The sequence below is a fragment of the Nicotiana tabacum genome, chromosome 24 (assembly GCF_000715075.1).
Source record: "Nicotiana tabacum cultivar K326 chromosome 24, ASM71507v2, whole genome shotgun sequence".
NCBI lineage: Eukaryota > Viridiplantae > Streptophyta > Magnoliopsida > Solanales > Solanaceae > Nicotiana > Nicotiana tabacum.
Window position 1 is genome coordinate 15,679,785 of NC_134103.1, and position 13,120 is coordinate 15,692,904.

The following is a 13,120-nucleotide window of genomic DNA, read 5'->3' on the forward strand; positions in this document are numbered from 1 at the left end:
CTTTCATTGGTCTACTCAAAAGATTAAATAACACAATTACTACTACTAATTTTGTTATTATTTCTCATGACTAGTCCACCTAATTTTGATGGAACAACAACCTTATTAATTTGGAAAGGTCATTTTCACTTTTCCTTTTTTATTTTTTCTTTATTTTATTAGAAGAATTTCATTGGTCTGAACGAAAGATTTAACAACACGATTATTTTCAGATATAAAAAAAAAGAATTAACTTTTACTTTTCAAAGTTGCCATTCAAATAGTTCTTATAATATTTTTTATATTTCATTATTCTGCTTTGGAACATTACCCTTTGATTAATATTCCTCTGATTGCTTTATACTGTACTAAACAATTTTTTTTATCGTTTTTGGAATAAATGTGAAATGAAGCCAAGCCACCTCTGCAGCAGGCCATTAACATTAATTCAAATTCGAACTCTGCAGCTCTGTTACATTTTTGTAAAAGTACAAACTTAGATAACAACGGTAATTAACAATCACGAGCAAATTAAATTCACATATATAGTGTGACGAAGTTGTCGATTTAACTAGTTAGACAAGCATATCACCAGGAAAAGCACGAAGATTTGAGAAGTATAATTTAGGATTTGCCGCAAAAGCTAATCTTGGAATTATAATGTTTCTGCCTGGAGCTTTCATCATCTTGATAATAGGTTCTTTACTTCTCCAGCAACATGTAAAGAGATATTTCATAATCTTGAACAGTTCACAACACACTGTTTTGAGATGATTCATCACACTGACCAGAAACCCTCCATGGTAATAGCAACAGTATATGAAGAGAACTAGAACCAAGGCGATTATGAGATAAGGTAAAGCAACGTGAAACCAATATTTGATCTTTTCAACTCTTGTCTCTGGCGGAAACACTTCATCCAACCAACTCCTAACTTGCCCACCATAATTCTTTAGTGTCAATACCACTTGCCAACCAAAATTTCTCAGCGTTACAAGTACTTGCCAACCAAAATTCTTGAGTGTTAGACCAAAATTATTCAGCGCCACTAGCGCTTGCCCACCAAAATTCTTAAGTGTCAATAGCATGTGCCCACCAAATTTCTCTAGCGTTAGTAACATTTGCGCACCAAAATTCTTCAGTGTCACTAGCACTTGACAACCGAAATTTTTCAGCAACAGCGGCACTTGCCAAGCAAAATTTTTGAGTGTCAGTAGAATTTGCGTACAAAAATTCTGCAATGATAGTAGCAATTGGCAACCGAAATATTTTAGCGACAATAGTCCTTGGCCAGCAAAATTTATCAATTTCAGTAGTAGTTGGCTAATAAAATTAACCATCATTTGTAGAACTTGGCCACCAAAATTCTCCAACATCAGTAGTGCTTCCTTCAACTTCTCCATCACATAGCTCATCACTTCCTCCATTCCAATCTCTTTCTCTCTGATCTTTTAGTCAGTAGAAAGCAAAAGATTATGTGCAATTAAGTCTCTCTCTCTCGTTATAAAATTCCATAGTGCTACTACAGTATTACTAGTGCATATCATGATTTTCTTTCTCATGACTTGTTAATGGGGCCCATCTTCCACCCAACTTTAATGAAACAACCTTGGAGCATTATCACTAAAGCGACATCTTTGTTTTTTCTTTGGTACGAAAGATAGTATAATGTTTTCACTTTTTTATTTTTCCTTCTTTCATAATACTTATAAGACTTTCAGCTAAAGAATAGGAAGGAAATTTTTTCACTATTCGTTGTTGCTTCTCGTAATTTCGTTGTTAGTTCTTTGCTTGAGCTTCCGAGAAAAGTTTTAAACACTTTCCAAAAGAGATTGCCACGGATTCCCTGACCTGCATCTACATCTCACTTGGGGTGGTGTATAAGAATAGTGTTGAATAAGATGTATTAGTAATACATGAGTTAGTATACATAATTTTTAAGAAAATTAGTTGTTTACAAAAAAAAAATTCCTATTCTTTAGCTTTAAGGAATTTTAATAAAAATAATTTCGTCTTTAATCATGCTCATGCATGCATTAATAGTCCTGGTAATTAATGTTAATATCATGGTTTGCTATTTATTAGTTATACATAGAATAATACCAAATAAGTTGTATAACTAATACTTACATTAGTAATATATAAGTTGAAAAAATATATCTAACAAGGGATTAGTAATACCAAAAGCTAATGCATACATTATTTTCACTAATGCATCCTACCAAACGACAATAAAGTAGTAGTCGACTTCACAGTCAACAAATTAAAGATAAAAATCAAAGATATATGGGAGTTAAAAAACCTATTACTCCCCATGTTTCAAATTAGATGAGGTGCTTTCCTTTTTGGTCTGTTCCAAAATAAATGACACATTTCTAAATTTGGAAATAATTCAACTTTAAATTCTTTATTTTACCCATTTTACCCTTAATGAGAATCTTTTATAACCATAAAAATGTCATTGCCCCACAAAGCTTTTACCCCATAAACTTTTAAGACCACAAGTTTTAAAAGTCTCTTCTTTTTTTTTAAACTCCGCGCCGAGTCAAACTACCTCATCTAAATTAAAACGGAGGGAGTAATAAAATATACACTATTGACCTATATTGATATAGTATAAGGAAAACCTTACATATTAGTACATAATATCAATCCATAAAAGTTAAATGCAATAAATATAGTCGGTTAAAAACTTAATTGCACCCGATATTTACACCAGATTAAATCATACTCCCTCCGTTCACTTTTACTTGGCATGTATACCAAAAATAGATTTTCATTTTTACTTGTCACTTTACGCATATCAAGAGAAGACAAAATTTCTTTTCCTATTATACCCACAGTATTTATTACTCATTTCAAATCATTTTCTCAAATCCAATAAAATATGCATCAATTAATATGGGTATCATGATAAATATATATTTCATTTATTATTTCTTAAGAGACGTGAAAAGTAAAAACGTGCTAAGTAAAAGTGAACAGATGAAGTACTAATTTACCATTCTTAATTAAGACATAAAAGGGTGGGAAGATGTATTAATACTCCTCAGTTCCAAAGTACTTGTCATGTTTCGCTTCCCAAGAGTTCTTTGTAGTTAAATTGAATTAGTTCAACTCAATATTTTAAAATTTAGATATACAAAAATTATATAAAAAGTACTATAAGTTTTAATTTTTCTCATGTCAATATGATGTGAAAATATATTTTAAAATATTGATTAAAGTTTATAGAGCTTGACTCTCGAGAAATAAAATATAATAACGAAACGTACTATAAATTACTCCATCCATTTACTTTTACATATCCGTTATATTAAAAATATATTTTTACTTTTACTTTCCCACTAACTAAATCAAGAGAAAAATAATTTTTTTTCTGTTTTACCACTATCATTAACTATTCTTTCCCAAATCATTTTCCAAAATTTTTGAAAATGCTATCGTTATTGTAGGTATAATATTATTATTTTTAATAACAATTTAAACATGAACGGAGCGAGTACAATTTTTCTACTGTGAAGACATGGTTGACTCCTTGGGTCGCGGGTAAATTTACCTATACAGCATTGTGCAGTTTGTTACCATAATTGACGCTAGTAAAAGAAACGTAAAAGAGAAGTTATTAAATAGTCTTTTATTTTAAATTTTATACAAATTAGTTGTGTCTCAGTCCAACCATTTTAGAGAACAAACCTTAAACATTGGCTCAGAGCATATTTTATAAAAGAGAAAGTTGTTTTCTCTTTTTTTTCCATCTCCTTTTCTTTTTCCATCTCTCTTTAATTAAGGCATAACTGCGATTTTGCTTTGTGATTGTTACCTTTAAAATTGTCTAAAGTGTTAAGAGTGCATTGATTTTTTATGCGGCTTTGCTTTCAAGTTGTGATCTATATTCTATACACGTACGGTTCTGAATCTTTAGAAGAAAAAAAAAAGAATATGGTAACAGTATTATTGATGATCTATGTTTAATCCTAGGTTTGCTATTAGTTTTTCAATTTTCTATTGCTCCTTCACTTTACTCTGCTTCCGCTTCAAATTGAAAATTATTCACTAATTTGATTTTGGAGTTTTTGCCGCAACCCAAGCGCGGCTTGTTTCCTCTTCCAGCTCCGATCCTCCTCCTCACTCAACCTCAACATCTATAAAAAATTGATATCTCCCTTATGAAATTGAAGATAAGTCTTTTAGGAGAAGTTGCTGTAAAGGTTATAAAGAGCTATGTCATATATCTAAATGAAATAATCAAATTGTTAAAAGTAGATTGGATATTCTAGGTTAATTATAAAATATAATAGCGCACTAACAGGTTCTTTACCTCTCCAACATGCAAAGAGATATTTCATAATCTTGAACAGTTCACAGCACGCTGTTTTTTAGACCATTCATCACACTGACTAGTATTTCTCCATGGTAAATGCAACAGTATATGAAGAGAAATTTATCCTTTATCTTTGGGATAGCCTCAATTTGACCTTTAAATATAGCTTGGAGCACTTTATATCCTCTAAGTTTGTTAGACCAAGTACTTGCCAACCAAAAATTTCTGTGTTACTAGTACTTGCCAACCAAAATTCTTCAGTGTTAGACCAAAACTATTCAGCGCTACTAGCGCTTGCCCACCAAAATTCTTAAGTGCCAGTAGCACGCGCCCACCATTTTTCTCAGCGTCTGTAGCATTTTGCGCTCCAAAATTCACCATTGCCACTAGCGCTTGCCAACCAAATTTGCTGCAGTCATGTCCACTTTTTCTGTTTTCTTAGGGTTTTTTTTCCGGTACGACAGATAGTCCTAGTATAATATTTTCACTTTGTCATTTTTTCCGGTCAAAATGAACTCGTGACCGGTGAAACTTGTACCAGTTTGTCAATCTAGTAAATAAACTTACACTTTTTTCACTTGAGCACTCTAACTTGATGGAATAGATACTAATAAATACATCTAATAGAGCGTGTATACCAATTGTGCTGACATGTACAACACATCATATGTTAGATTATTTATTGTTTGACATGTGTTATTTGTGGGTTCATTTTTAAAATTTATTTATTAAAATTTTATTATACTTTTTACTTTTCTTCTCTACTCAAACCCCCTCCCCCACCAATCTGTATGAGACACATCAACGGGCCGGGCCTTCCCCTTTTGGGCGCCCTCTACCCGCCTGAATACCCCGATGTGACACATCTGTCCGGAGTCTAGGACAATCTCTCACCTTGTGGCTGGTATCTCCACACTCGAAGCAACCTCTCTGCTGACGTGGCTGTGGGAACTGTGCGGCACTAGTACTCTGAGATCCATGAGTACCTGAAACACTGTGCGAAGCCTGAAGTGCAAACTGAACTGGCTGACCCACAAAATCTCTACCATGGCATACCCTGCCTCCAAAATAAGGACCAGTAGATCTCTCTGGTCTACGAGGCGTCCTTGCATCCCTGTCATCTCTCTCCTGACCTCGCCTATCCTCTCTCTTCTGATCCCACATGCCCTCCACTCGGCAAGCGATCCCTACCACCTGCTGAAATGAAACATCCGACTCTAACTCCCAAGCCATGCTGAACCGAATATCATGCTTGAGCCCCTCAATGAATCCGCGGACACGCTCTCTAACTCCGCGCGCCATACATCCCGAAGGGACTGAGGTACAAACTCTCTCTTTATCGAATTCAGGTCTACCCCAGGGCTCGGTTGTCGTCCCCGAGGAGGGCGTTTTGGTTGATCCTGATAATACAACGAGGCTGCTTCAGAAGGCACTTACTCGAACAAGTGCCTCTAGGCCTGCTTCGGATGCAAGTGTTTCTTCTCGGAATCCCCGGCCAGAGAAAAAGCAACCAAAAAGAAAGCGCTCCTCCGCGGTCGGGGGAAAGAATAAGAGGGTGAAGAATGCCACCCCCGATTCGTCTTAGGAAGTCGTGGTGATGAGCCCTTCGCCCAGCCCGGCCATAGACATCGTGATAATTGACGATGATGGAGAAGCTAGTGATGAGGGGGCTTTTCTACATAGAGGACGATGATGCTCAACAACTCAACAAAATGCTCAACCTGTTGAGTTAGTTACACCAACTCGAAGACGATGTCTTGGCGCTTTAGGGGGAGTTTGAGATGGTAGGAAATTCCAACTCCCGTTGCCCGATCCGAGTCACTGCGCTCGATACCGTGAGGCTGAGTATCGGCCCCCTGCCGTCTTTGGTTGATGGGCAACCAAAACCCAGTACTGCATTTGCCTCATCTGCTTCTTATCCTTCAACGCCATCACCTTCTTCACCCAGTTTTTCACCAGCAACTGCTACATCATCTCCACCGGCCACATGTTTTTGAGAAGAGGATGTTCTTCTTCCCCATTCCCCAATTCATGAGAATTTGGGGCAAAATTATGCCGCCCCCTTAGAAAATCCGCAAAAGAGGAAAATCGATACTCTCTTAGTCTCCACCGGATGCAATTTGTTGTCCCGGCCGATGGAACTTGCTAACTATCTGAAGCCTTTGACTTCAGAAAAAGATTGGGAAAATATACAGGCTCTCTCAGGAGAATGCTTGTTGAACAATGCTATGCACAATGCTGCAGCGGTATATTCTGCATTTTCTTTGTCATTTCTTCTATCTTTAATTTAGTTTTTTTTTGAATTTGCCTTTCTTGCTTCGCACGACAATTTTCTTGCTTCCGAGGGCCTCCAAAGGTTGATTCGGAAAAATGAGGAACTTATCTCCTAGCGAGATCAACTTTTGGCCAAGCGGGACCAAATTGCTGCTCGCCTTTCAGAACTGGAAGCCAAAGTTGTTGAGGTTGTTTTGTTGGAGGCTCATTTGCAGCAAAGCGAGCAAGAAATGGATACCCTTAGCCAAGAGATCACCCCGCCGGGGGTTCAATTTGAAGAGGCTAGGGCTAAATGGGCTGAGGTCCACAGTGTCGTTCTTGCTGCATCCGATCGCGAAGCTGTCTCCGCTAAAAGATTGATCAATTTGGAGGTAGCCTTGAACTCCAAAACTGAAGAGCTTGCTATTTTCTGGGTCAAATATGCCCAGTTGGAGGAGAAGTATAAGAGAACCATCGAGCATAATAGACTTTTTAGCTCTACTGTCCATGATCTCGATGTTTTTCTCCGGTCCTTTAAATCCGCGGGGGAGAATCTTTCTGCCGAGATTGACGAACTTAAAGAAGAACTTCAGCGCCGAGCGGCTTCCCTCATTATTGAGAAAACGCATTCTATGTATAACATGAGGAGAAAAACCTTGGAAGAGGCCAAAGCGGGTGTCATAGATTTTGATGCCGAAATTGCTAAGTCCCTTGAGTTAGAGTTAGCCGCAAAAAGAGGTCTTCTGGCCATGCATGAATCTACCTATTCTTCTGGTTCCGATTATGAGTTCTCGGGAACTGAAGAGGAACCGGAAAGTGACGATGTTGAAGGCCAAAATGATGAAGGCCAAGATATAGAACCGGTGACGGATTTACCCTCTTCCCCTGGGGGCGCAGATACTTCTCTCCCTCCGGGTTCCGGAGATGCAACCGTTTAGATTTTCATTTCTTTTCCCAACTTTTGTACATGTGCCGTTTTGGCACTTTTACAAAGATATCTTTTGCTCAAGTATTGCATGAGTCTTTCTGCGTTCTTTTGTTTGAACATTTATGCAAGTTTTAATTTCTGCATTCCTTCTTGCTTAAGTGTTCTGTGCAAATTTATTTCTTGCATCTTTTTTCGCTTAAGTATCTGTGCAAGTTTGCTTTTTGTGTCTTTTTGTGAAAGGCTTGGGGTATATTTTTCCCCGAATGCATTTGGATTCCGGGCATAAGTTATTCCAAAATCAACCCTTTAACGTGAGGGTTTTCATGTTTACGGTGCTCTTGAAAAGGACATCTCCTGTTCATTATGGCACTGGCATTTGAAGTACTTGTTTAACGTTCAAATGACAATTAATTTATCGTTCAGATGAGAAATAAGATAGAAATAAAAAGATTTTACTTTATTCCTTCTATTTTCAAAAACTACATAAGCATTCGTTATGCTAAAACAAAATTGCCATTTCTTGTGGCTAATTTATACAACTTGTTTCTACGGGGCTGGCCACGCAGTTCCCGGCCCCGATGATATAACTATGTTTTCGATTACATGTTTCGGTTGACGTGGTAGTCATTGTTGCCATATACTCATATCATCCCCCCCCCCCAGCTTTTGAATGCGAAGAATATACATTTGAACACTAGAAGTTTTGCACCTTCGAGGACTCTACTAATGAATTACTAGATAATCTTCAGTTCGGTAACAAACTTCGCTTCCCCTTAGGAATTTATGCTATCGAGCCAAAGACTATCTAAAAATCTCCTAATGGTTTGTACTTGTGAACTATCGGGTAACCTTTGTTTGATAGCAAACCTAACTTCCCAGTAGGAATTTTGTTATCGAGCGAAAGATTATCTAACTGTCCATGTGGTTCTTCGCTTGTGTGACTTGTTATTATAAGGTCTTATTGTTGTTGTTGAAACATTTTTTTTTAGTATGCTTTCCATTGCTACCTCGTTAAAACCCTTGTCATAAAAACCCAATTGGGACAAAAACTGTACGAAGGGAAAAAGAGTGCAACACATACTATCAGTTCTGGTGATGTTCTTCATCAATAATATCTCTTGAGGTGTGCCACATTCCAGTTGCTTGGCAACGTTTCTCCATTTTGATTTTCTAACTCGTATGACCCTTTTTCCGGTGACAGATGAAACCTCGGTAGGGGCCTTCCCATATTGGACCTAGCTTCCATGCGTTGAGTTCCCGAGTGTTTTGAGTTACTTTTCTTATAACCAAGTCTCCCACTTTGAAATAACGGATGTTGGCTCTTCGATTATAATCTCTTTCTATTCTCTGCTTTTGGGCTGCCATCCTTTTATGCACCAAGTCCCTGCGCTCATCCAGTAGCTCCAAGTTGACTAACATTTTTTCGTTGTTTGCCTCTTCATTCGCCTGGAAATATCTCAAGGTAGGCTCCCCTACTTCCACCGGGATTAAGCTTTCTGCTCCGTACACAAGGGGGAAAGGAGTTTCTCTTGTGCTCGATTTGGCCATTGTTCGGTATGCCCATATAGCACTCCAGGCAGTTCCTCAGGCCATTTACCATTAGCTGCTTCCAATCTCTTTTTGAGATTTTGTATTATCACTTTGTTCGTTGATTCCGCATGACCATTTGCGCTCGGATGATAGGGAGAAGATGTGATTCTTTTAATTTTAAGTCTTCAAGGTACTTTGTGATCTCCGCGCCTATAAACTATGACCCGTTATCGCAGGATATCTCTTTTGGTATTCCAAATATGCACATTATGCGTTCTCCCACAAAAAATTCACCACTTCACGTTCACCAATCTCCTGATAAGGACCTGCTTCAACTCACTTACAAAAATAATCAGTCAAAATCAAAAGAAATCTTACCTTGCCAGGGCCCGGCGATAGTGGTCCGACGATATTCATCCCCCACTCCATGAACGACCATGGAGATAGAACTGAGTGCAATGGTTCTACTGGTTAATGTACCAGTGGTGCGTCGTGTTGAAACCTATCACATTTTTGTACGAAAGCTTGGGCGCCTTGTTCCATTCGGGGACAATACTATCTTGCCCTTACCGATTTGATTCATCTTTATGAGCACCATTATTTTCGGTAACAAATGGAATAGTTGTCTTCAGTTTTGGCCATCTACAGCCTTCGACTCCACGTGTCACTCCCTTATGTAATCACTTAACATAGCATATTTTACCGTATACAATAATAGCAAAAACTTACTCGCAATCCATTAAGGATGGCAATGGGGCGGTTACGGGACGGGTTCAGACTTAACCTGCAAAAACTCAACCCGCCCCGCCCGCCGCAACTGCATAAGCCCGTCCTGCAACTTCCCCGCTTAAACTTTCTTCAACTTTTTTTTGTCTTTTTGCATTTAGATTTTTTTTAATCTCATGTCAAGAGATCTTACTTTTAAAAATGGGTTTTCACAACAAATTGTAGAAAACTTGATGGACTATGATTTGCAATCTTTGCGATATATACTGTAATTTTATTAATTAGCATTGAAATTAAGTTGCACCCTAATAATTATATACTGAAATATTTCACGTTGGTCAACATTTCCTACTTTGTGTTACCACAAAATCTTATAATTTCTTGGGCTGCTAGTCATAGGACTAACGATTTTCACCAACAAGTATTGTTTGAATAATATTTCGAAATAACCTTTTAGAAATAAGCTTTTGATAAGTTTTTGGATATTTATTGTTTTAAAAATTTTGCCCCAGGAAAAAAAAAATTCTGACAAGTGTCAAGCCGCACACCTTTTGGAAAGAACCATTCAACCACTCAACTGACGAATCGACAGGATCTCCACAACCGCAACCCGCCCCGCATACATTTTGTTAAAAGATGTTTGAACCCGCCTGCCCCGCACCCGCATATCCCATAACCCGCACCGTCTCGCATGCTCTCTAACCCATACCGTCCCGCACCATTGCCATTCCTATAATCCATGATTATACCAACTCAATGAATACATGTCACATATTCTTATATACACTCTTATTATCACTAAATCATAGTAAAATAACACATTCTCACCTTAATTTATGACTTAACCACCGAGTGCTAGTAAGTTTTATTAGTATATATTTAATTATAACTTAGTAATTGATATTAATAAATAAATAGAATTTAATATTTCTCATATACATATATATTTTTTCATATATTAAATAAAGTTAATTTAAATTTTATAACTTCTATTTTAAAATAAAAAATATCTAATTATATAATTATTCTTGAACAATAAAATTACATAACTCTGAGAATTACGTTACACTAGCAAACAAACAAACTTTTGTACTTATTATAGTGTGCAATAATTATTCTTGAACAATAAAATTACATAACTCTGAGAATTACGTTACACTAGCAAACAAACAAACTTTTGTACTTATTATAGTGTGCAATTGTTGAGTATATACAATGATATCCAAAACACACCCTTTGGCCTTGACTCAAATGAACTAGGAAAGCACTTAGGGGTGGACGATTGGTACTTCGGTACGGTATTTAATAATTACGGTTCGGTACTTCGGTATTCAGTATTCGGTATATTTATTGTGTATATCAAATACCGTATCAAAGTAGTTCGATACGGTTCGGTATTTACTTATTTGGTTCGGTATGATTTCGGTATCATACCAAAGTCTTTCAAATCTCCCAAGACTTTTCCGTTATTGTCGAATGAAGAAATTATTACTGAATTTGATAAAGCTCTTAAAATGGGGAAAATTAATGGAGGGAAAATTAGGTTAGCTGTAATTGATCATATTACTTCTATGCCTAGTGTTGTTATACCTGTTAAGGAACTTGTTGAGATGTGTAGAAATGAAGGCGTGGATATTATTTTTGTTGATGGTGCTCATGCTATTGGAAATGTTGAAGTTGATGTAGGTGATATTGGAGCTGATTTTTATACTAGTAATTTGCATAAATGGTTTTTTTTCTCCGCCTTCCGCGGCGTTTTTGTATTGTAAGAAATCGGATAAGGTATTGGATTTGCATCATCCTGTGGTATCGAATGAGTATGGGAACGGGTTGCCAATCGAGAGTGCTTGGATAGGGACGAGGGATTATAGTGCACAATTGGTGATTCCGGAGGTAGTGGAGTTTGTGAACAGGTTTGAAGGCGGGATTGAGGGAATTAGGAGAAGGAACCATGATAAGGTTGTTGAAATGGCGGAGATGTTGGTGAAGGCGTGGGGGACGAAATTGGGGACGCCATCAGAAATGTGTTCGAGTATGGCCATGGTTGGAATGCCTGCATGTTTAGGGGTTTCTAGTGATTCGGATGCTTTGAAGTTGAGGACTTATTTGAGGGTTTCGTTCAAGGTTGAGGTTCCGATATATTACAGGGCGCCATTGGAAGGGGAGGTAAATCCGATAACAGGTTATGCTAGGATCTCCCATCAAGTTTACAATACCATCGAGGATTATTATAGGTTTCGAGATGCCATTATCAAGCTTGTGAACGATGGTTTCACTTGTGCAGTTCTCTCGAATTGACTAGGTGATTCTCTCTTTCAATGGAATAAAATGTCTTTTTCCAACTCTTTACTGATTGGAAATTATTGTTGTATTGTGAATATTAGCTCTTGCAGTGGAAACAATATTTTGTAGAAATGCAAGGTAAGACTGCGTACAATAAACTTTTGTGGTTCGGCCCTTCCCCGGACCCCGCACATAACGGGAGCTTAGTACACCGGGCTATCATTTTGCCCTTGATTAGTACTTGATGTCAAATTTAGTTCCCTGTTTTGCACTTACAATGTGAATATTAGCTCTTTGTTGTGACCATGTGGAATCATTCTATACAAAACTAACCACTGTTGAAACGCCAATATTGCTTCTGAATTCTGATGAAGATATCTTTTTTGCCAAGAACCTTTGTGCCTTTCGTATTTGGCAGGATGAAAATTACTAGTTTCAAACTGGGAGCTAAATTTTGCTCAGACAGATTAAATTCGGAAAATTTGAGATGCTTGTCAAGTACAATGGATGAACTATAAGGTTAGTTTTCAGGTTAGGAAAGTGTTAGTCCCAGCAAAGTAGGGGATCGGATTCATTAGCGGGCAGTCCGGTGCACTAAACTCCTTTCTATGTACGGGGTCCGGGGAAGGGCCGGACCACAATGGTTCATTGTACGCGGTCTTACTCTGTATTTCTGCAAGAGGTTGTTTCCACGGCTTGAACCCGTGACCTTCTTTCCTGGTCACATGGCAATAATTTTACCAATTATACCAAGATTCCCCTTACATTTACAGAATGTAGTTAGTTTGGTGAATTAAGTAGCAGGATCTTAACATTGAAGGCATTTTCTACTTTTTAGCTTAATTTACTGCTTCATACAAAAATATATATGTTTCTCATTTCTGAAATAACATGCTTACATCTCCCTTTCTTTTGAGTGGGTATTATTAGAATAGATTGGGTATATCTTAAGGAGCTTTAATCTCAGTTTTGGGATGATTTGATGGAGTTTTGAGGTGGTTTGAATTGAAAATTTAAAGTAGAAGACGAACATGAAAAAAATGATAGGTATATCACAAATGTATCATATTTGTATCAAATATGTATCACATGTATAT

General features: G+C 37.3%; 1 pseudogene; it reads left to right on the forward strand.

The window, feature by feature from the left end:
- The first annotated feature begins 9,451 nt into the window (after positions 1 to 9,451).
- Positions 9,452 to 12,903, forward strand: LOC107760273 (putative L-cysteine desulfhydrase, chloroplastic; annotated as a pseudogene).
- The last annotated feature ends 217 nt before the right edge of the window (positions 12,904 to 13,120 follow it).